The following is a 24,120-nucleotide window of genomic DNA, read 5'->3' as shown; positions in this document are numbered from 1 at the left end:
TGAAAAGCTAATCTTTTGGGATGAACTCCAAGGTTTAATATTTGTCTTGCGATGTACCAAAATCCACTCAGTTGAAGATAAATGTGTTTTTTCACAAGGAGTCATTTGCTAGTTCTATTATGATCTTGGAATGAAGTAAAATCTATTTGCTATCTAAAAATAACACAGAAAAGAATAATGTTTTTGTATTTTCTATTTTTCAATGAATGCAATTCTAACAATGCAACTAAAATGAGTTCCTATTCTAAGAAGGGGATTAATAAAGAAATAACAAGAACATTAGAACAAATAACATGAAATTCAAAGAAAATAACATGGAGTTGAAATCATAATGGACATGAGCTTAAAAAAGCAACACACTGTGAGTTAAGCTTTAAAAGAGATCAGTAGGTAACCAATGAAAATAGGAGCAATGCTTCCTAGATTCCATTGATGCAATTGTCGATGGAAAATTTCAATAACCAAATGATATTTTACTCTTTATCAAATTGAAAGGCCATAGAAAGTGTGGTCATACAAGACAAAGAATTATGTAGGCACAATTTGGTGATTTCTTCTCAAACTCGATACATCAACATAATTCATAAATCTATAGCAAACACCAGAACTAAAATATCACACAACTGGAAACAATGCGATAAACCTTTGGCTCAATCACAATCTCATGAACAAAATTTACAAAAACAATGACACATTTAGGCAAGAATCACTACACTCCAAATGCGAGTACCAAAAGCATAATTTTATTGCATAATAATGGTAGCCCTTGTTACTTATTACAATGGGGTATTTATAAGAAATTGTGTCCTCAATTTATATTAAGAGTGAGCGATATCTATATGCAATAAAATGCTTTTAGAACATTAAAACAAACTAAATATATACAATCTAATAGTTAACCTAGTGCTTAGAGGGATTCCATCCATATTTTATTCATTAATTGGATGCATGAGCCCTTTACATGTCAAAAAAAAGAAAATATGAGAGAGAAAATACGAGGAAGCCTTCAGTCGAAGTAGGAGTGTTTGGAGGTGCCAAAATTGGAAGCTAGTCCTTTACTAGGCATGTGTGTAAGTTAAACTACCGTCAAAATGTGTTTCCCATGCACAGAAAGTGCTATTTTGGGAACTAGCAGTTAACTATTGGTGTACCTCTAAATTGCAGAGCTATAGACCTATGTACCTACACACTTGTGGACTTGCACACCTATGGAGCTGCACACCTATGCACCTTGGAATCTCAATTCGCCAAAAAATGAAAGTTCTCAATTTTGAAAATGGTTTTTGGGTTTTTCTCGAATGGGGTTTTAGATCACTTTTTGTGTACATTCTTTTCCCCTTTTTGATGATTTATACCATCTTTATAGCCAATCACTTTCATAAACTTGAACTCCTTTTGCTTCTTCAATCTAAAATCTCAAGGCAGCTGCGTTGAATCTTGTCATTAATAATTACATAAAATGAGGAACCTATTCTACTTCATGTGTCCAACCTTTGTCTTCTCTCTAACTACCCTATCCTTCATAGCAAGAAACCAAGTGATCCAAATTATCCAAAATGATCAAATGTTTGAAACTTTTTCATATTTTTTCACAAGATTTTTTGGGCATTTTTTAAATGGCTTTTTTTGGAGGTTTTCTACTCAAAATGTTAGGTTGAAACTTGTATTGGTCCTTAAAATTGGACAACCAAAGGCTCTTGTTTTAGGGATAGAAATTAGATCTTCAGTTCTTCTTTCCAACAGTCTATGCGGTTTTGAATTTTGAGCTCTAGGTCAAAAGTTATGACCCCAACAAGTTAAGGATGCCTTTTGTACCTACACAAAGAAGAAATATTAGTCCGTAGAGTTGAAAAATACTTAATTAAGAAAGACCCTAATGACACTAGAACAAAACCCCTAAAAACTAGTTACTCAAAAACACCAAATAAATCCTTAATTTTAACCTTAGAAAGCACAAAAAAAATAAAAATAGCTTACATGATGCACCTCATAGGTGCACATGATATGCTATTTCTTTTAGCAAAAGTTCATGTATTTGGGAGGTGCGCATGACATGGGGTTGCATGACACACAAGAGGTGAATAGGAGGCGTGGTGTGCACGCGAAGTGATGGCACATGGCACAGAGTGGGTGCACCTGAAATGGAGGTGCACATGCAGTGTAGAGTGGACGAGTGCACAGAGGAGCAGGGTTTTTGGAAGTACACGTGACAAGAAAGCATGTACAGGATGCATGGTGCATGCAGGTGGGTGTCTGGCATGGTGTGCAATGGTTAGTGGTGTGCGCACATGGTGATGAAGGTGCGCATGAGGGGCATTTTTAAAAATAATATTTTTTCAAATTTTATATTTTTTATGAATTTTTCAAGTTTTCATATTTTTTGGTTTTTTATATTTTTCAAGTTTTTACTCTTTCAACTATTTGAATTTTCTAGATCCTGAATTGTGAGTTCGGGGACCAGAAAAAAAGAGTAGGGGTTCCCCATTCTTAGTAGAGAATGGGGTGTGTGTTGTGGAACCACAACAATGCCACTCTGTCAATCTAGGGTTTATACATAAGTAAACTACATAGCTTGGCTTTTGATAAATACCTTGTGAAATTCAATGAACTAGTGTGAGATCATTGCAAAAATCTTTCCAAATGCTTTGAATAGGTTTTTGAATCACCTTTTGCTCTTCTTGCTCTTGCTCAAATTTAAAATGCTGAATAATGAGAAAAAAAAATCAATCATATACCCTTCAAAAACCTTGCATTTAATATTAAGTGCTTACACAACTTTAAGCTCAGCATTAGCCAAATCTTGGGTTCACTTGGCATCCATTGATATTTTCATCACTCAGTAGCTACTATGAGCTTGACATCAACTTTCTAGACTGATAGCTTGACATCAATTAGCATTCCACTTGGCATACAGAGGAAATATTTCATGCTTGACAACAACATGAGAAATTTAAAGATTTAACTTGAATTTTCAACATCTTGCATCTTTATTCATGCTAATGTAGTTTTTTCAGTACTATTTCCTTTGGAACTGATGTATGATATAACACTTGAATATCAGTTCCACAAACCTCTTGATTGCCTAGTTTGATGAGATGTGATCACCTGACCCATTGGGTGAAGTGATCCCTTCTCCATTTGATGTGTTGTAGTCATCTTTCATTTTCCATGTCTTGTTCATCTCATCTCTGACGTGTTCAACATTTTCCTTGTCTTTGCCTTTATCAAATTCACAACTTAGTGCCTTTGACCTAGTTGGACAATGCTTATTGATGTGACCAATCTTAAAACAACTAAAACATGTAGTTTGACTCAACCACCTTTTGTAGTTACCACTAAAATGTGTCCTGATACAATTCTTAGGAACATGTCCATATTCTTGACAATAATGACAACTATATCTTCTATTATAATCCCAATTATGAAAGTTCCCATTGTTTCTTACCTTTGTTGACTTGTTTGATGACCAAATGGATTTGGATCTACAATCAAAATCTTTATGTCCATACTTTTGACAACTATAGAAATATCCTTCAAATCTTTGTTCATACATGGTCCTGGTTCTACATTCATGTGCCTGATGGCCTTGCTTGTTGCACTTATGACAATGAGTCATGTTCTTAGGCTTGACATTCTAATTTTTATTCTTGCTCCTACACACATTAGTAGTATGTCCTTTCTTACCACAATTATGACAAGTAGGTTTGGTGTTCTTACCTTTGATAGTCCTTTCTTGAGCAACTTTGGATGATTCTCCTTCTTTAGTACTTCAGTAGCCCAATCCCAATGTATCATTATTGGATATAGGGGATCTCAATAATTGATGGCTTCATTTGGTTTATTGAAATTGTCATCAAATTCCTTTTCTCTTTTTATGTCATTCTACAACTTCAATGTAGTTATCGCAATGTCCTTGACATTTAGTTCATAGTTGACATTCATCATTTGACTTAATGTATCCAATTGCATGTTGGATATCTTGGTTAGTTCTATTGACTTCTCTTCCACTCTATTAGCCAAAGATCTTTTTTCTTCTTCAATCATGGCTTTGTCTTCTATGGCTTTCTTCTTCTGTTCAACCACATCACATACTAGTATGGCTTTGATTCTTGCTCTAACTTGAGATTTCTGATTTCCTTAGCTTGAATTCTATTCTTTTCCATTATATTTGCAACTACTACATCAAATTTATTTGAGTCTCCATTTGCAAATAACTTGCTAGTGTCTATCTCTTTGTATTGTGTGTCATTCTCTACAATAGAAATTTCTTTCCTTCTCTTCAAGGATTTCTTTAGTTCCTTGCTTACCTCATTCAGTTAATGTAGTATGAGATGTATTTCAACTCTTGGTTTTCAATAGTCTTTCCCAACTTGTAGATTTCCATTTCAAGATCTTTCCTCAGAGCTACAAAGCTTTGCTTTCAGAGCACAAGGCTCTGATACCAATTGTTGAAATTACAAGTAGATAGTATAAACTTTTGAGGGTGGGGGTTGAATTAGTAGTTTAAACTTGGACCCATAAAACCTTCCCCATTCATTCATCATATGCATTTAATATGTAAACTGAAATAACATGTAAGTAATGATACATATAACACTAGATATGATTACCCAGAAACCTTTCAAGTGAGAAGGTAAAACTAGGGTGGGGATGACACCCAAAAATCTTCAGAACTGTAGTTGTAAAGTGTATCCAATTAAGGTTACAATGTTTTGACCATGAATCATGGTCTACCCTATGAAAGGTCTACCCTATTAAAGGGTTACAAAGGCTGTTAGGTCTCACCTTGTTAGAGGATTTCAAAATCCTGTTAGAAATGCACTTTGTTAGAGGACTTCAACTTACAATCATGTAAGCACCCTATTAAAATATTTCATATAGCATATTAGGACCACTCTACATAAGAGATTTGACTAAAATCACCTATTAGAATGTCTCAACATAGATTCTATGATTGACACTCACTTGCCTGATGACAGGTCACCTCTACATAATGTCTAATTGATCCTTTATGATCAGATGTTTCAATGCCATATCCTTCTCTCTATCCTTTGTTCTTCTCTAATTGATTCTACAATTCATTCTTGCTTCTAAGTCACCTTGAATGCTCTGCAAACTATCTTGTTTGCTTCTCCAATTTGATCAATCACCCATAAAGAGTTTAGGGCTTCATCCTCCTTAAGAAGACTTAGGTGGCTTAGGGTTAAGTATGAAACTATAACTAAGATTCATCCATATTTCCACTTAAACCTTTCAATTTTCTAATTGGCTTCATGTAATTGCATAGAGAATCTGAATATAGATTCATCCTTATCTCCAAAATATCATATTCTATCCTTAAGTCAGCTTAAAAATGGTTTACATAGTTGTTTGTGCCATTACAAACAAGTATGTCAAAACTATGTCACTTGACATATGAAGTCACTAATGCTCAAAATGCACTATATTTATTCTCTAACTTGACACCTGCACTACTTGGCATCTACTTTTTACTTGACACTTGAATCAATCGGCATGGTCTATCTGCTCAACACCTAAGTGACTTAGCACATGAGTGACTTGACACTCATTGTAATATGGCATGGTCTAATATTTACATGTTGTTCTTGGCATGTATTACTAGTTTGGCATGAACTACGTAAATGGTTTAAGTGTGTTGACTCTCACTTGTCAAAACCAATTTGAGATCAATAATTTCAAGGTAAGGTAAATGAGAGAAATATCTAGTGAGATAGCACTAAGTCAAGTTGCATTGGCAACTAAGGTTGAAGAGGTGAAGAACTTACTTGAGAATATGTTCTCATTATACAAAAAGCTATGTGATCCTACACTCTTCACTCAAGAGACTAGGAGCTATATTTTGAGTTTAGAGAGAAACCTCAACATATTAGGTACTAAGCTATGTTAGAACCTCTCTTAAAGTGAGAAACATTTTAGAACATTGCTTCAAACTCAAAGTCAATTAGTTGTACTGATAGCAGATGTGGCTAGCATAAGAGCCAAATTGACATGTATATAGGCATCCCTAACCTCACACATGGAGATACTGCACAATGAACTAGGTTATGCTAAGACTCTACTGAAGAAAGACCCCAATCTTTCTACTCTAGATGGCCTAGTGCACCTTGCTACCGAGCTTGCAATCCAAATCAAGTCATTGGACGTTGCATGTGACAATTGGGATGCAACCCTCAAAATCATAGTGGATTTCCATAAATCCTTTTTGGACAAACACACTATATGTGTATAGCCCATTTGACATAAGTGTCAAAAAGAGAGAGGTAAATAAGGGCAATAGGATAAATATAACATGGGGGAGATATAATACAAGGGAAATAAAAGAAAGGAAGAGATATAATATGAGAAACATATTTGGGGGAGTATGAATAAAAGGGAGAAAAATAACAAAGAGGAAGTATAATAGCAGAGTTATATCATTGGGGTGATATACATTTTTGGAGATACATCATTGAAGAAAGAAAGCAAATAGATATAGATATTAGCTAAGACAGAGCATATATCAGATGGAACAATATCTAATAGTGCATTGAAGTTAGAAAGGAGCATAGATTTTGGATACAAAATAAATAAATTAACTTAAGGGGAGTTATCAGTTTTGAGGTATATAGGTTATTGAAGAATTTTGAAAATTTTAAGTTTTGTATATAAGTTGAGTCATGGATATGTTATACTTGAGAAGATTCAAGTTGATTATGTATATTCAAGTTTTCTTGACACTCATGCCAAAGGGGGAGATTGTTGATCTTAGATTAGTTTTGACAAGTGAGTGTCAACTTACTTAAGCCATTTACTTAGTTCATTCCAAACTAGTAATACATGCCGAGCACAACATGTAAATATTAGACCATGCTGAGTCGCAATGAGTGCCAAGCCACTCATGTGCCGAGTCACTTAGGTGTTGAGTCACATAGGTGCCAAGCACATAGGTCATGCCAAGTGATTCAAGAGTCAATTAAATAATGGATGCTGAGTAGTGCAGGTGTTGAGTTAGAGTAGAAATATAGTGCATGTCGAGCATCAATGACTTCATATGCTGAGCGACATAGTTTTGACATATTTTTTTGTAATATCACAAACAACTATGTAAACCATTTTAAAATTGATTTAAGGATAGAATAAAATCTTTTGGAGATAAGGATGAATCTATATTTGGATTCCCTATGTAATTACATGCAGCCAATCAGAAAATGGAAAGGTTTAAGTGGCAATATGGATGAATCTTAGCCACAGATTCATACCTAACCGTAAGCCACCTAAGTCTTCTTAAGGAGGAAAAATCCCTAAACTCTTTATGGGTGAATATTCAAATTGGAGAAGTGAATAAGATAGTTTTTAGAGCATTCAAGGTGACTTAGAAGTAAGAATGAATTGTAGAATCAATTAGAGAAGAATAGAGGATAGAGAGAAGGATACAAAATTGAGACATTTGACCATGAAGGATCAATTGGACATTGTGTAGAGGTGATCCATCATCAAGAAAGCAAGTTCCAATCATAGGATCTATGCTGAGACATTCTAATAGGTGATTTTAGTCAAATCTCTTAAGCAGAGTAGTCGTAATAGTTCGTATGAAATCCTCTAATAGGGCACTTACTTGATTTTAAGTTGAAGTCCTCTAACAAGGTGAGACCTAAAAATCTTTGTAAGCCTTTAACAAGGTAGACCTTTCACTAAATGATTTAGATGCATATTATTTACAAGTTATTTTAGTTTACATATTGAATGCATGTGATGAATGAATAGTAAAAGTTTTATGGGTCCAAGAAAAAATTTAGTGATTCACCCAGCCCCTCTTAGAAGTTTACTCTTTCTACTTGTAATTCCAACATGGGGAACCTTTTAGTTGTATGATTAATAGTGTCTTTTTCTTTAGGACATTTAAAAAATGCACATATGCTACCTTTCAATATGTCCATTTTTCTTACATCTTTATAGGATAATTTGTTTTCATAATATCTTCTTTTTTCTTCTCTCTTAACATGCCAAATATCCAACTGACCACTAACATAAGCTACATGGTTCATAATGGACTTAGGGGAGGATGCAAATTGTACTCTCATAGGATTAGTTTTCTCACAAGCTTTCAACCTACCAATGACTGCTTCTAATTCATTTTTCCATCTTTCTATTTCAGTCATTATATTGTCTTAGGTTCTAGGAGGAGATCTTTTAATCAGTGGAGGTTGTAGAAGTTCCTACTTTTATTATGGAGGGTTTTCATTTTAATTTTGTTAATCAGGTTGGGGATTTGGTGGTTTATTATTCACATTTCTTAATAAGAAACCAATTACATTTTAAATAAATAAACAAATTTGAAGAAAACCTAAAAAAATACGAAAAAATAGCAAAATATACAAAAAAATGCAAAAACAAGAGTAGAAAACATACTTGATGATCTTGATCTTGATCTTCGATGATGAGGAGGCATTTTAAGGAGAGTGAGGACATTCTTTAACCTCTACAAACCATGTATGAACTATTAAGGGGAAAGAAGGCACCAACAAAAGAAACAAGAGAAAATGGAATAGACTATAGGTTTGCAACCCATATATAGAATTTTTAAAAAGTGTGCATGTGCTATAATGTGTATGCACTTTGGTTTGGGCTCCACAAGCCTAATTCTTGTAGAGCCCAAGCCAAAGCACTTTTGCACTATAGTGTGTACATTCTTTTAGAATTTTTAAAATTTGAGTTGTGTGTCATCTTTTTGGCACCACAACATGATGCATTCACCAATTCAAAAACACCTCAGAAAATTAACTTACTCATTAGATCACTAGATCTATATTTAGTATATGTCAAATAATAGAAATAAAGAGCAATAAATAACATGCATCATCAAAACAAAATTCACACAAATATAACACTAAGATTTAACATGGAAACCCAATTAGAGAAAAACCACCAAGTAACATGCTACAAATTTTCACTCTTCTGAAGTGAGCTTAGTTAAGAGCCAACCCTGTTAAAGGTTACAAAACACATTGTTATGTGTGATCTTGTTAAAGAATTTAAATCACCCTATTAGGAGTGACCTAGTTAGAGGTCTTTAGATTATTTCATTAGAATGTCACCTTGATTAAAGGATATACAATATGACTATTAAGTTAACCTTGATTAAAAGATTTTACTATCATAATGGTTAGAAAGTAACAATTAGGTTTGACCTAATAAATACAACTCACTTTGTAAATATAGATCTCCATTTAGCTCATTCCTAGTTCATTTATTGGACTTCATCATATAATCCATCTTTGACCTACTTGGCAACCCTTCAAGCAATCACACTTCACCAATCTTCTCATTTTTACTCTACTACTTTATTCTCCATAGGTTCTCCACAAATTCACCAATCAATAACCTTAAAACATCTTTCACACCTCGTTAAATAGGTAGCTTTGATCTTTTTCTGCTTAAATATCATCGTATATCTTAGGATTTGATTAGATTCATTAAATTTTTCCACTATGTTTTCCTTCTTCTACTTTCTTGAAACTTCTACTAAGTTTTGTTTAAATCATTTCCTTTTATCATTTAATAAACTCTAATTGTATATTAAATATTCTAGCTCATCAATCCTTATCATTTGTGCATTTTGACCAATTTGTAAATTCAACTATGTTGGTCTCAAAAATTGAAATTCTTTCATAAAATATTATTATGATGATACACCATCATCACTATGTTCTTTAGCTCGGTCAACACTAGGTATCTCAGTCAATATTGTTTTGTCTCACTCAGCTTACACTAGCTTGCTCAACCTTCACTATGCTCTGTCAATACTATAATTTTCTTCTTCAACTTGTTTTGCCACAACTATCACTAGGCTAATATTGTTTACTAATCTAACTCTTAATTTCCTTACTCTTTTACATTAACTTCTTTATTGCCCTTTTAAATTGTGACTCAATTAAGCTAAGTTTTTTTTTTCAACTTTTTATCTTTTATCAATCATCTCTTCCATACTTCAACTCGTCTATCTTCTTCACTTTATATAATAATAAAATAACACATATCTTATCAAAGACTAACTAATTCAAGTTCTCATTGTAATTCCATCATACTTACTCCTCTTTACTCAACAATATTACTAGTTCACCTTTTTATCTCTTCTTTTCAAGTCCTCTTCATCAATCAACTAATATGGCTCACATTGCTAGAAAATATTTTACCAATAAGGTTTGACATCAATGAAAATATAATAATTATTCTAATTTTAGTTTCCAATAATCTCCCTCTTTGGCATTGATGGAAACACCTTTAGTTACCATGCAAATGACAAAGAATTGACTAGATTTGTGACTTGTATGTCCTGCAGTAGTACACGTTAGATCTTCATTCATATCCTTAGTTTCATTTGGATTATCATCCATGCACTCATTACACTTCTCCCTCTATGATACCAATTGTAGATTTATGTTGACACCAATTGTACTAGCTCCCATTTTAATTTTTCTCACATACACCAATTGTAAGTGGATGGTAACTTGGCTCATCTCATACCATATTCTCCCTCTTAATATTGGATGGTAACTACCTACATTTCTCCCTCTATGACAACAATGCCACAAGCATCATCCATTTCATACATATCATTTTCCTAATCATTGTTCTAGATGATCTTTAAAATTATCACTCCCTCTTTCATCTTTATCTCTAACTATATCACCGTGTGCTTATTTGTAGATTTATCTTCTCATACTTCTATCTATCTTTTCACAGCTTTATGAAATTCCTAAGGTGTAACCATCTGCATCAATCTATAAAATATTTTGATCATAACACTTCTTATTTTTCCTTAGATAATGGAATGACCCCTAAATTACCTCTTAGATACACAAATTCATTCTTAGGTTATGACTTAGTGAATATATCATCTATCTTCTCCTTTGTGTTCACATATTCCATCCTTACTTCTTTGTTTTTCACTAATTCCCTCAAATAATTATACTTAATGGAAATATACTTGGTCTTTGTATTCATCAGAGGATTCTTAGATATGTTTATTGATCTAGGAGCATCCTAGGTTTCTTGCAATCCTGCACTTTTTTCTTTCTATCTGTTGGTGTCTAGTTCTTAGTGGATGTCAAGCATTCAGTTGCTACCGAGTCATTCCTTTTACTGCTGAGTGAATTCCTTTGGATGCCAAGTGAATTCTTTAGTTTCTGAGTGCCTTTGGTTTCTGAGTGATTTTCCTTGGTTGTGAAGCATTACCAAGTCATAGTTTCTTCTGAGTGATTCCTTTGGATGCTGAGCTCGTGTGGGTATTGAGTGTTAGTTTTCTATGTGGTCTTCATTTGCCAAGTTATCTATGTTTGGTTCTAGTTTTTGTTGACTCTGCTTGTATTTAATTTTGGTTTATATCTATAATGGGCTGACTTGTGGCTTTCTATGTTCTAGAATCTTCTATAAGCTATTTTGGTGAGTATTTAAAGAGGTCTAGGTTTGAGTTTAGAGTTTAGTTAAGGGGTAAGTCAAGAATAATAGTAGTCAAAACTTAGAGGGTCAAGTAGAAGATGTAAACTTGAAGTTGGTTGTCTAGATTTGAATCTATTTGTAATTTGTTGTAACCCAAAAGGCCTTATAGCTAGGTATGTATGCTAAATATTTAATGGATCAATAAAGACATTCTTGTTCTCTCTCTCCTTAGTGTTGTTCCTTGTGTGGTGTTTTCCACTATGTTAACTCTTGTAGGGTGGTTTGGATAGTTGGGAAAGCCATTGGCCCTAGTTATTCACCCCTTTCCCTATGTCAGTTGGTATTAGAGCTTGAGGTTCATCCTTATGGAAATTGGATTGTGTAGAACCCTAATTCAGATTTGGTTGTAGGGTGGAAGATCTATGGATTTGACCTATAACTTGCAGAGGGTTACGATCTTGTAGGAACCTAATTTGTAAAGATGGTTCGTGGTAGAAGAAATGTTGATGATGCTATATTGGATCAGTTGAGACAAATTGTAGCCAGATTAGATGTTGTGGAGATAACCCAAAGGAGAGGAGCACATCTTGATGATGTAAGTGATGATGAAGTAGTAGCACCAAACCCTAATCAAGAACCTTAAGAAGACCGAGATGAAGCTAGATTATTGAGAGTATTAATTAGAGAAAATTCAAAGCCTGTTGTGGAAGTTGTTTCTTATGATAGAGAATTGGATACCATTGCTGTGTTGGATTGGATATTTAATATGGAGAATTTATTTGAGTATGAAAATACTCTTGATAATAGAAAGGTGAATATTGTAGTTACTAGGTTGAAAGATAATGCATCACTATGGTGGGAGAGCTTGCAAATTGATAGACAAAGGGGAGGAAAGGAGTAGATCAGAACTTGGCCAGAGATGATGAACAAGGTAAAGAACAAATTACTTCCTACTGATTACCAAGTTAGCCTATTAAGAAAGATGCAAAATTTGAAATAAAAGGACATGATTGTGAAAGAATATACTAAGGAATTCTATAGATTGGACATCAAATCTAGACATGTAGATGATGATGTTTAGTAAATTGCAAGGTACATTAATGAATTGAGATCTAAAATTCAAGATGAAATAAGTTTTGTGAAGTTGGAAAGTGTAGAAGAAGCATATCAATATGCCTTGAAAGCTGAAGAGATCTTGACAAAGAAGCATGAACAAAGACAAAGAAGTAGAGGTAGATCTTATGGAGAAAGTGGAAGATCTGATAGTTCTATGTACGATAAAGGAAAATCTGAATGGAAGAATGATGACAAAGGCAAAAAGAAATGAAAAAGTGGTAATTCTTATCAAGCAGGCATCAATTCTTATCGAGGAAGAGGTAATTCCTATTCTAGAGGTGGATCTCATGGTAATTGTTTCAGATGTGGTAAAGAGGGACATAGATCTTTTGAATGTAGATCCTTTGAAAGTGGGTAAGGAAATAGAAATTTTGACTCAAAGAGATGATGAAGGCTCACCAAGTGGACCTAAGGTTGCAGAAAATATGATGGTGAGAAGAACCTTATGTAATAAGGGAAGTGATGTGGAAGTTGTTTTAAGGAGAAGTCTTTTCGAGACAAGATGTAAGATGGCTAGAAAATGTTACAAAGTGATCATTGATAGTGGAAGTTCTACAAATCTGGCATTAGAAGAGCTAGTTACCAAGTTGCAGTTGTAGAAGCTAAAACATCCCAAACCTTATCATGTTTCATGGATCAAAGATGAGCATACGATATTGGTAAGTGAGCAATGCCTTGTGAAGTTCAAAATTGGGCATTAGTTTGATGAAGTTTTGTGTAACATTATGCCCATGGATTTTTGTCATATTTTGTTGGGTAGACCTTGGAAATATGATAGATATGCTATACATGATGGAAGATTGAATCAATATACTCTTTGGGTAAGTGGGAAGAAGAAAATATTGTTTCCTTTGATTGAAAGTTTAGATGAGGTGAATTGTACTACAATGAAAGTGGTACAGTGAAAGTTTGTATGGTGAATGGAAAATAATTTCAAAAGGAAATAAGAATGAACCAAGTTTGTTTTTCTATAATTCCTAGAGTACCAAGTTGTGTGCTAGCAAATAGTATTAGCCGAGTACCAGTTAGTGGTGGACAAGTGACAATAGAAACTAATGGAAGCTAAGTACCAAAGGAAATTGTAGAATTGATGAATGAGTATAAAGAGATTGTTGTTGATGATATTCCTAATGGTTTAACTCCAATAAGAGTATAAGTCATTATATGGATCTAATTCCTAGAGCTAGTTTGCTAAAAAATACACCATATCAATTGACACCTACAGAGAATGAAGAGCTTAATAGACAAGTGCATGAGTTGTTGCAGAAAGGTTTGATTAGAGAAATCTTGAGTCCATGTGTTATACCTACACCTAAAAATAATGGAGAATGGAGAATGTGTATTGATTCTAGAGCCATTAATAGGATAACAATGGAGTATAGATTTCCTATGCCAAGGATGGATGGCATAATGGATTGTTTGAGTGTAACAAAGTATTTTACCAAGATTCTTATGAAGACTGGCTATCATCAGATTGGAATCAAATATGGTGATGAATGGAAGATTACATTCAAGACAAAAGATGGTTTGTATGAATGGTTGGTTATGCCTTCTGGTTTGATGAATGCACCTAGTACTTTCATGAGGTTGATGAATGAAGTTCTAAAAAGATTCTTGGGTAAGTTTGTGATCGTTTAGTTTGATGATATTCTAATATTTCATAAGACTAAGGAAGAACATCTTGAGCATATTAGACAAGTATTGCAGAGGTTGAAAGGGGAAAAGTTTTTGATTAATCTAAAAAAGTGTTCTTTCATGCAAGAGGAGATTGTGTATTTGGGATTTGTGATTTTAGTTGATGGATTGAAGATGGATTTTGAAATGGCCTACACCTAAAGAATGTGAGATTGAAGATGGATTTTAGTTACAGAAATTTTGGAATGGCCTACACCTAAGAATGTAGGTGAGGTAAGATCATTTCATGATTTGGTTAGTTTTTATGGAAAGTTTATAAAGAATTTTAGTGTTGTTTGTAATGCTATGACTGAGACAATGAGGGGAGATAAAAAGGAATTCAAGTGGAAACATGGAGCTGATAAGAGTTTTGAGACTTTGAAACAAAAGGTTGCTAAGTTACTTATATTGACTTTGCTTGATTTAAACAAAGTATTTCAAGTTGAATGTGACACAAGTGGCAATGCAATAGGAGCTATATTAAGTCAAGAAGGTAAGCCAGTTGCTTTCTTTAGTGAAAATTTGAATGATGCTAAAAGGAAGTATTTTGTGTATGATCAAGAATTTTATACCATTGTTCAAGCATTGAAGAAGTGGAGACATTATTTGATTCCTAAGGAGTTTGTGTTGTACACTGATCATAAAGCTTTACAATACTTGGGAAGTCAAAATAAATTGAATGAAAGACATATGAAGTGGGTTGAGTACTTGTAGAGTTTTACATTTGTGATCAAGCATAAGAGTGGAGTTACTAACAAAGTTGTTGATGCATTGAGTAGAAGATGTTCTTTGTTGACTGAAATGAAGTTTGAAGTTCTTGGTTTTGATGAAATGAAAGAGTTGTATGATGTTGATCCTATTTTTTCTGAGGCATCAAGAGAGTGTAGAGAGCCAAATCTAATAGATAACATAAGTAATTATGATGAATATTTCATTCAAGAAGGTATGTTGTTCAAAGGTATTCAATTGTGTATTCCTAGAAGTTCTATGAGGTTAAATCTGATTAAGGAAAAGCATAGTGGTCAATTAGCTAGACATTTTGGAATTGATAAGACATTGAGTTTGCTAAAAGAGAAGTATTATTGGCCACAAATGTATAAGGATGTTTAGAAATTTGTGAAGATTTGTGGAGTTTGTCAAGTTATAAAGGGAGTGATTTAGAATACTAGTTTGTATACATCTATTACTGTTTCTAAGAAACATTGGACTGATGTCAGTATGGATCTTGTTCTTGGGTTGCCTAAAATAGTAAAAGGGTATGATTCTATATTTGTTGTAGTGGAAAATTTTTCTAAGATGGCTCATTTCATACCATGTAAGAAGACATCAGATGCTAAGCATATTGATGAACTTTTCATTAAAGAGATTGTGAGATTGCATGGATTACCAAGAAGTATTATTTCAAATAGAGATAGTAAGTTGGTTATTTTTGGAAGATTTTGTGGAGAAAGATGGGTACTAAGCTAAATTTTAGTTTTACATTCCATCCAAAAATAGATGGATAGATAGAGGTTGTGAATAGAAGCTTGGGCAATTTTCTGAGATGTTTAGTTGGGAATAAATCAAGTAATTGGGAGATGCTATTAGCACAAGCTAAATTTGCATATAATAATTCTATGAATAGGAGTACAGAGAAGACACCTTTTGAGATTGTTACTGGAATGCATCCTAGATGTATATCAAATTTGAGAGATGTTGCTGGTGAGAAAAAGAGAAGTGCCATAAGAGAAGAATTTTCTGATTTTATGGAGTCTTTGCATAAGGAAGTGAAGTTGAGGTTGGAAAAAAGTAATCAAAAGTACAAGGAGAATGCTGATCAGTTTAGAAGACACCATAATTTTCAAGTTGGTGATGAGGTGATGGTTCATTTGAAGAAGGGAAGATTTCCTATTGGTACATATAGTAAGTTGAAGATGAAGAAATTTGGACCTTGTAAGATCTTGAAGAAGTTTGATAGTGGTGATGCATATGAAGTGGAGTTACCTAATGACATGGATATATCTCCTATATTTAATGTTGTTGATTTATACAAGTATCATGAGTTAGATGATAAAATGGTTGTGCCTAATGATTATCCTAAGAAGCAGTTTGAAGAAGTTGAATAGATATTGGACTAGAGAGTTGGGAAGAGTACAAGAGGAAAAGATTACTATGAGTATTTAGTAAAATGGAAGAATAAACCAATTGAATTGAAGATGCTACATGGATTTCTCAATATGAGTTGGATTCAACTTAGGTTGTGAAACTTGCATGATTTAGGAGAATCATTTTCTCCAACCCTGGTTGTCTAATGTAGGAGCATCCTAGGTTTCTTTAAAAACTACACTTTGTTCTTTTTGTCTGTTGATGCCAAGTTCTTAGTAGATACTGAGCATTTAGTTGCTGCCGAGTCATTCCTTTGATTTCTGAGTTCCTTTGGTTCCCATGTGAATTCCTTTGGATGTTGAGTGAATCCTTTGGTTGCTAAGTGCCTTTGGTTACTAAGTGATTTTCCTTAGTTGCTGAGTGTTGCCAAATCATAGTTGCTACCGAGTGATTCCTTTGGATGCTGAGCTCGTGTGGAAGCTGAGCTCATGTATGTGTTGAGTGTCAATTTTTTGCATGGTCTTCATTTGCTGAGTTATCTAGCATCTGATTCTAGTTTGGGACGACTCTACTTGTATTTAATTTTGGTTTATATCTATTATTAGCTGACTTGTGGCTTTCTATGTTCTAGAATCTTTTGTAAGCCATTTTGGTGAGTATTTAAAGAGGTCTAGGTTTGAGTTTAGAGTTTAGTTAAGTGGTAAGTCAAGAAGAATAGTAGTCAAAACTTAGAGTATTGAGTAGAAGATGCAAACTAGAAGTTGGTTGTCTAGATTTGAATCTATTTGTAATTGGTCATTACCCAAAAGGCCTTGGGGCTGGGTATGTAAGTTGAATATTTGATGAATCAATAAAGACATTTTTTTTCTCTCTCTCTTTGGTGTTGTTCCTTTTATGGTGTTTCCTACTATGTTAACTCTTGCAGGGTGGTTTGGATAACTGGGTGAGCCATTGGCCCTAGTTATTCACCCCTTTGCTTGCATCATTAATAGAACTTGTGTTATCACAATATATCACTACAATTTTAGTAATATCTTCCTTCATACCTTCCAACAATTTCTTGATTCACATGATTTTTGAATAATTAACTACTACAACAAACATACCTAGTCTCTACTATGGATTGAGAAATATAGTTTTGCTTCTTACTTGTCCATGAAATTAGCTTATTTCATAGAAATAAAGTACCTCCAACTATACTATATCTATCACCAATGTTTCTAGTCCAATCAACATCTATGTAGACTCTGCGCTTGAGCTTCTCATTCTTCTTATAGTACAAATCATAGTCTTTCATAGCTTGTAGATATCTCAATATCTTTTTCATACCCATTAGTTGATTCTCCTTAGGATTAGAAAAAATAATATAGCAACAACACTAAAATCTTATGCAAGGTTAGGACTACTATGAACAACATATTGTGATTTTCTAATCATTGACTAGTACAATGCCCAATTCATTTTAGTAGAATTGTCATTCTTTGAAAGTTTATGTCCCATAGCCATGAATGTTCCAACTGGTCTTGAATCTCCCATTCCAAAGGTCTTGAATTTCTCCTTGATATACTTTGATTGTGTAACGTAAATATCTTCTTTTATTTGATAGACTTACAAACCAACAAAGAATTTAATCTCTCCAAACATTGACATCCTAAATTCTTTCTTCGTTTCATTAGTAAATGATTTGGATAATAAATCATGTCCTCCAAATATGATATCATCACCAAATATTTCATCTAGAAATATCTTACTCTCAGATTCACTCTTCAAATACATATTGCTATTGTCATTAGTTCTTACAAAACTAATTTTTACCAAATAAATACGTAACCCTTCAAACCATTCTCTAGGGGCTTGTTTTAAACCATAAAATTCTTTGCACAACTTACATACTATATTCTTCTTTCTAGGCTCAACATATCCTTTAGGTTGTGGATGTAGATTTCTTCTAAGATTCCATTTAGAAATGTAGATTTCACATATATTTAACACTTTTTAACATTTGCAAGTAGTTTATGCAAGTAATATTCTTGCTCCTTCCAATCGTGAAATTGGGGAAAATTTCTCTCCATAGTCAATTTCTTCTCCTTGTGCATATCTCTAAAAAACTAATCTTTCTTTGTTTCTTGTGACTTCACATTTATCATTCAACTTTTTTCTAAATATACTCTTTTTTAGAATCACATTTGTATCCTTTGATCTTGGTACTAATGTCCATATCTTGTTCATTCATTTCTTTAATCCAATTTTCATTCTCTAGTGCATGCTTAATTGTTCTTAGCTCAAACTTGCATTTTAAACATGTGCCATTCTTCAACTTATCTCTTTCATGATTCTTGAATCTTTGTGTCCAATGATTTTATCTGGTGTATGATGTCTTCTCACATATTTTACTGAGATAGGTTCATGTATTGTTTCTCCTTATAGTAATTCACTTGATTCAAATTTCTCAACTTCTTCATGTGTCTCCTACTATAATTCAACTTCCTCTTTCTAGTGTTCAGTCTCATCTCTCTCTATGACTTAAATCCTAAAACTTGATTCTCAAAAACTTACTAAGGCTTAGAAGAGCTTTTTTGTTGATGCTCAACAATTAGTTTGTTGATTCTTGATAGTCTCCTTCTCTACTTCAGGTAAGGTACTTAGTTCTCATTCATATATGTATACAATTTTTTTCCAATCTTTAGTATTGTTCCTGAATTCTTCTTCATTCTTCTCTGTAAATTTATCAACTCTAACATTTGTACTTTCTATAATTTTGTTAGTGTTAGATCCCTAGATATCCTACATGCAAATAACCTATTACAAGGAAGTCAGAAAGGAAGTGAGAGAAGGGTTTTCTCAAGAAACAAGAACATTGAATTTACTTGTGCAAAACAAAATGAATAAATTTACAATTGATGAAACTTTATGAAGGAGATTTAAAACCTAAAAATGAAACCCTAAAAAGTAAATGACATTTAATAATTACTAATTAATTATTAAATGGAAATTCAATTGCACAAAGGGAAATATTGAGAAGGGAGTAAAGGTTATTTAATAAATTCAATTAAATTAACCTTTTACTCTACCACCCCCCCTTAAGATGAGAAACAATCCAGCTACAAATAATACATAAAAAGAAAGGAAATTATAATACAATGCTGAAAGAAAACTTGGATCCTAGAAACAAGGCTTGATGAGGTGCTTAATCACAACCAAATCTCTACAAAATGAAGAAATAGAGAAAACATATTGGGGAAAACTATACTCCAAAAAGAGATAGAAAAGAATGCACAAAAGATCAAATCTCAAGAGACTGTCTAAAGAACATAAGTACAATAAAAGACCCCATGATAGAAGCTTGAGACTCCATAGTACCCCTAGAATGGTAGAACTCCTATGTCAATGAACATACCAATATGGCTCCAATTTGAAAGAAAAAAATGTAGTAGATGAGGAGGGTGAAAACCCTAAATGTAAGGTGAAGCTTGAAGGCCTAGTTAATGCTCAAAGGAGAATGCATGAGAATCCTAAAATAGAATCTCTAATGGAGGTGGGATAATAGGTGTGTTGAATCTATCATCTAAGAGGAGATGTGCATCCTCTAATATATCCTTGGCAACTATGGTAGGTGGATCGATGACTAGAGCTATAATGGTAGGAAATATTGAAGAGAAATCATGTGTAGTAGATGGAATTTGAATATGAGATGGAGGTGTAGAAGTCATAACAATGGTCTTAGAAAAAATACAAAAGTTCAAGTGAAATGACTTCACATTAGTAGTCTCATGTAAAGGAGAGTGAGTCTCTAATAGTAGATATGGTGGACCAAGATAAGAGCATGAGCATTTTCAAGAAGAATGATCAACAACCCCAATAGCAATAATATTGTTTTTCTCACTATCTCTAATCTACACTGAATGTTGTGCAAACTCATCTATCTTCCCTATCCCATTGTGTGTAATTTGAAAACTAGAGAGAAGGTTAGAGCACAAAGTGTTAGAAATAATAGTCCACCAAGATAATTGGGGGGTGAATTAATTATCAAATAATTAAAACATTTACCCACCTTAAATAATCTTAACCATTCAACCAAAGTAAACATCAACCATATAAAGATGGGCATTCATAATTACACTAGATATGTTAACTAGGGAAACCCTTGGTCAAAGGGAAAACCCCAATGGGAATGATGCCCACAAGATGATGTACTAATATAAATATTCTTTGTTAGAGGATCGATCTTGTTAGGATTCTATTACAAAATTTAGTACATATGAGTCCTTGTTAGGAGACTTTGAATCCTTCTTAGAAAATTCCAACCCTATTAGGAGTTGTGCCAACCCTGATAGGAGTTGTAGAAGGCAAAAGGAACCACTATCCAATTGATCTCTCAACTATTCCTTGTAGAATAACTGTATGTACTATACTTTAACTTCTTTACTCTATCCTGTCAATTGAACCAATCACTGTCTAACCTTGTAGACCAGGTCATGAACCTTGGATCCAAGTATCAAACTTTGGATCACACAGTAAAACATCAACAATGAATTTTCCTTCACCTTCTCTCTTCTCTGTTTAATTTTTCATTACATTCTTTGTGTTGTTACAATAATTCACTTTCCCCATCCATGATAAAGGAAAATTTCATTCCTTTATACTTAATCCATAACACAATTCCTTAAGTTGGCTATTACACCTTCTCAATTAATTCTTATAGGACCACATTAAGAACACATTACACTTAAAAATAATATTAATCTTCTACCTTGTAACCTGAATATCTTTCCATAAATGTATCATTATGCTGAGAGAAAGCTTAGATACATCATCTATAGAATGTATTCTTCAAATCTTTAACTTTAAATTCTTAGAATAACAACTCTACTAAGAGATATAACAAGTTTATTAGAACATGCCTTTGGAAACTCTATCTCAAAATAGTCTTCACTGAAACTTGCATAACTTCTTCCAAACTTAATATCTAATACTTTTGATATTAGTTGCATATACTAGACACTTAGTAGTATGTCCCTTTAACCTCACTACTAAAAGTACTCAATGATCTATCCATACCAACTTGATCTCTCTACTATTCTTTTGTCAAATACCACAAAAAATTGCTATGTTGACATCAATGAAAAATACAATCATGAATGTAACATATCATATGATAATAATCTAATCATGTTTCTACAATATTCCCCTATAGGAATATCATCATAATTCATGCTTCCAACAATATCTGCCTTTGGCATTGATGGAAAAATAGATGAAAAAATCTAGTTCCAAGAATACCAACTACAAAAGACTATTAACCTTTCTTTTCAAATCCTCTTCATCAATCATTCTTACATGCTATGCTTTTCCAACTTTTTTTTCATGCTAAATTATCTTACTATTTCTAAGCTATTTTTCATGGTAAACTTCTCCCCCATTGACATCAATGTCAAAGGTTTTAGCAACCAACAATCTCTAAAACAACTATCTCTGATCTGCTCAAGTGTCCAAAGACACTATTAAAACACCATCCACCAAGAGTCCTAGATGACTTTGTCCATCATAGATACTCCCTCATATAAGAAGCATCAAAATTCAATCTATATAGGCAATAGTGCTCTATTACACTAGATTGATGCACTCTTCATCATCTATTCTAATGTAGGAAGGGGTATAACCCCTAGCATACCTCACAAATACTCAAAAGTCTCTTTGGGAAGAGGCTTAGTGAAAATATTTTCAATTTGTTCTTTAGGGCCTACATACTCTACTCTAATCTTATTTTCTACAAATTTTTCTCTCAACATGTGATACTTGATAGAAGTTTTCTTAGTCTTAGAATGCAACACTAGATTTTAAGACATATTTATTGTGCTTGTGTTGTCACAATGTATGACAATAGGTTCATTGATTTCTATCCTTATATCCTTTAGTATCTACTTCATCCAAACAACTTGATCTCAATTGTTTGATACTAGAACATATTATGCTTTTGTTGTACTTTATGAGGTATAGTCCCATTTCTTGCTTAGCCAAGAAACTAATCCTCCCCCAAGAAAGAAGGCTCCACCACTAGTGCTCTTTCTGCCATCCATACTACATGCCCAATTAGCATCAATATAAGCATATATAGTGAAATCATTAGATCTATTATACCATTATTCAAACTCTAGTGTTCCTTTTAGGTATCTAAATATGCTTTTGATTTTTGCATAATGTGCTTCTCTAGGGTCAACTTGAAATCTTGCAACAATTCTACCTACATTTTCTATAGCTAGTCTTGTGTGAGTCAGATATTGCAAACCTCCGATCATAGATCTACTTCTTTTATTCAATAGTAGATGTATAATTCTTTGTAGAAAACTATGTCTAGTTAACATAGGTGTTCCAATGGGTTTACATATTTCAAAACCAAACCTTTTGAGTAAATCTTTTAAATACTTAGTCTGGGAAATAAAGATTCCTTCTTTGTCCTGCACAATTTTTAATCCTAGAAAATATTTCATTTCTCCTATCATACTCATTTCAAATTCCTTCTTCATTTCTTTTTCAAACTTATCACTTTCACCATCATTTCCTCCAAACATGATATCATCAAAAAATATTACCAAGTATATCAATCCATCATCAATTTCTGTCCAATATAGATTACTATCTGCCATACCTTTGTTATATCCAAGCTTTTTCAAATGCTTGTCCAACCTTGCATACTAGGTTTTTGGTGCTTTTTTCAAGCTATACAATTCTTTCTTCAATCTACATACTATGTCCTTGTCATCTATCAAAGGACAACCTTCAGGTTGTTCTATGTATATCTCTTCTTCAAGTTCTCCATTAAAAAATGCTAACCTGACATCCATCTGATATACTTTGGATTTCTTATATGTTGCACATGCTTAGAATAACCTTACTTCTTCCATTCTTACCATAGGAGCATAGGTCTCATCATAGTTTATTCCTTCTTACTGTGAGTACCCTTTACATACTAGTCTTGTTTTGTTCCTTGCAACGTCACCTTGTTCATTCATCTTATTCCTAAATACCCATTTTGTTCCTATCACATTCTTGTTTTTTGGTTAGGGGACCAATTTCCATGTCTCATTATTTACTATTTTATTTGATTCTTCTTTCATAACTTGTTTCCAATAGTCATCTTTACATGCTTCATCTGAATTCTTTGGTTCAACTTGGGATATCAAACATAGTTCTTCATTGATTCTACTTCTTTTCGTTACACCTTTATCTCTATTTTTGATGATTTGCATGTGTGGATGATTCTTTTTCATACTCTTACCTAAAGTACAAGTTGTTATCTCAAGTCTTAGCTTTGTTGAAGTCTCCAAGAATACTTTAGCATTCCTTGGTTTAGTAACAACATTCTCATAATCTAAGTTGTAATCAACTATTCTTTCTTGTATCCTAAATTTCTCATCAACTCTCACATTTGCACTTTTTCATAATATTCTTAGTTCTTAGATTATAACATCTATAAGCTTTTATTTTCAATGAATAACCAACAAACATACCTTCATCACTTCTAGGATCAAACTTACTAATATCATCATCTCTTTGATATAACACTTGCTACCAAAAAATCTAAAATACTTGAGTGTAGGTGAGTGAACAAACCATAGTTCATAAAGGGGTTTTTTGTGTCTTTCCTTGCACTCTGTTCATAGTGTAGATTGTTTTATTCACAACTTCTCTCAAAAATATCTTGGATACATCATTCTTAGCTAACATAGCTATTCTAGCTTCTATCACTAATCTATTTCTTCTCTCTACAATGTCATTCTATTCAAGGTTTCTCAAAGCTGATAACTA

The 24,120-nt window shown here is 33.2% G+C and overlaps 1 pseudogene; it reads left to right on the top strand.

Moving 5' to 3' along the window:
• Positions 1-2,109: 2,109 nt before the first annotated feature.
• Positions 2,110-24,120, top strand: part of LOC149561051 (U-box domain-containing protein 45-like) — a 101,054-nt pseudogene continuing 79,043 nt past the window's right edge.

Source organism: Cupressus sempervirens, chromosome 4, assembly GCF_028749045.1.
Source record: "Cupressus sempervirens isolate cs-2001-9-10 chromosome 4, ASM2874904v1, whole genome shotgun sequence".
NCBI lineage: Eukaryota > Viridiplantae > Streptophyta > Pinopsida > Cupressales > Cupressaceae > Cupressus > Cupressus sempervirens.
This window is presented reverse-complemented; position numbering and strand designations above follow the sequence as displayed.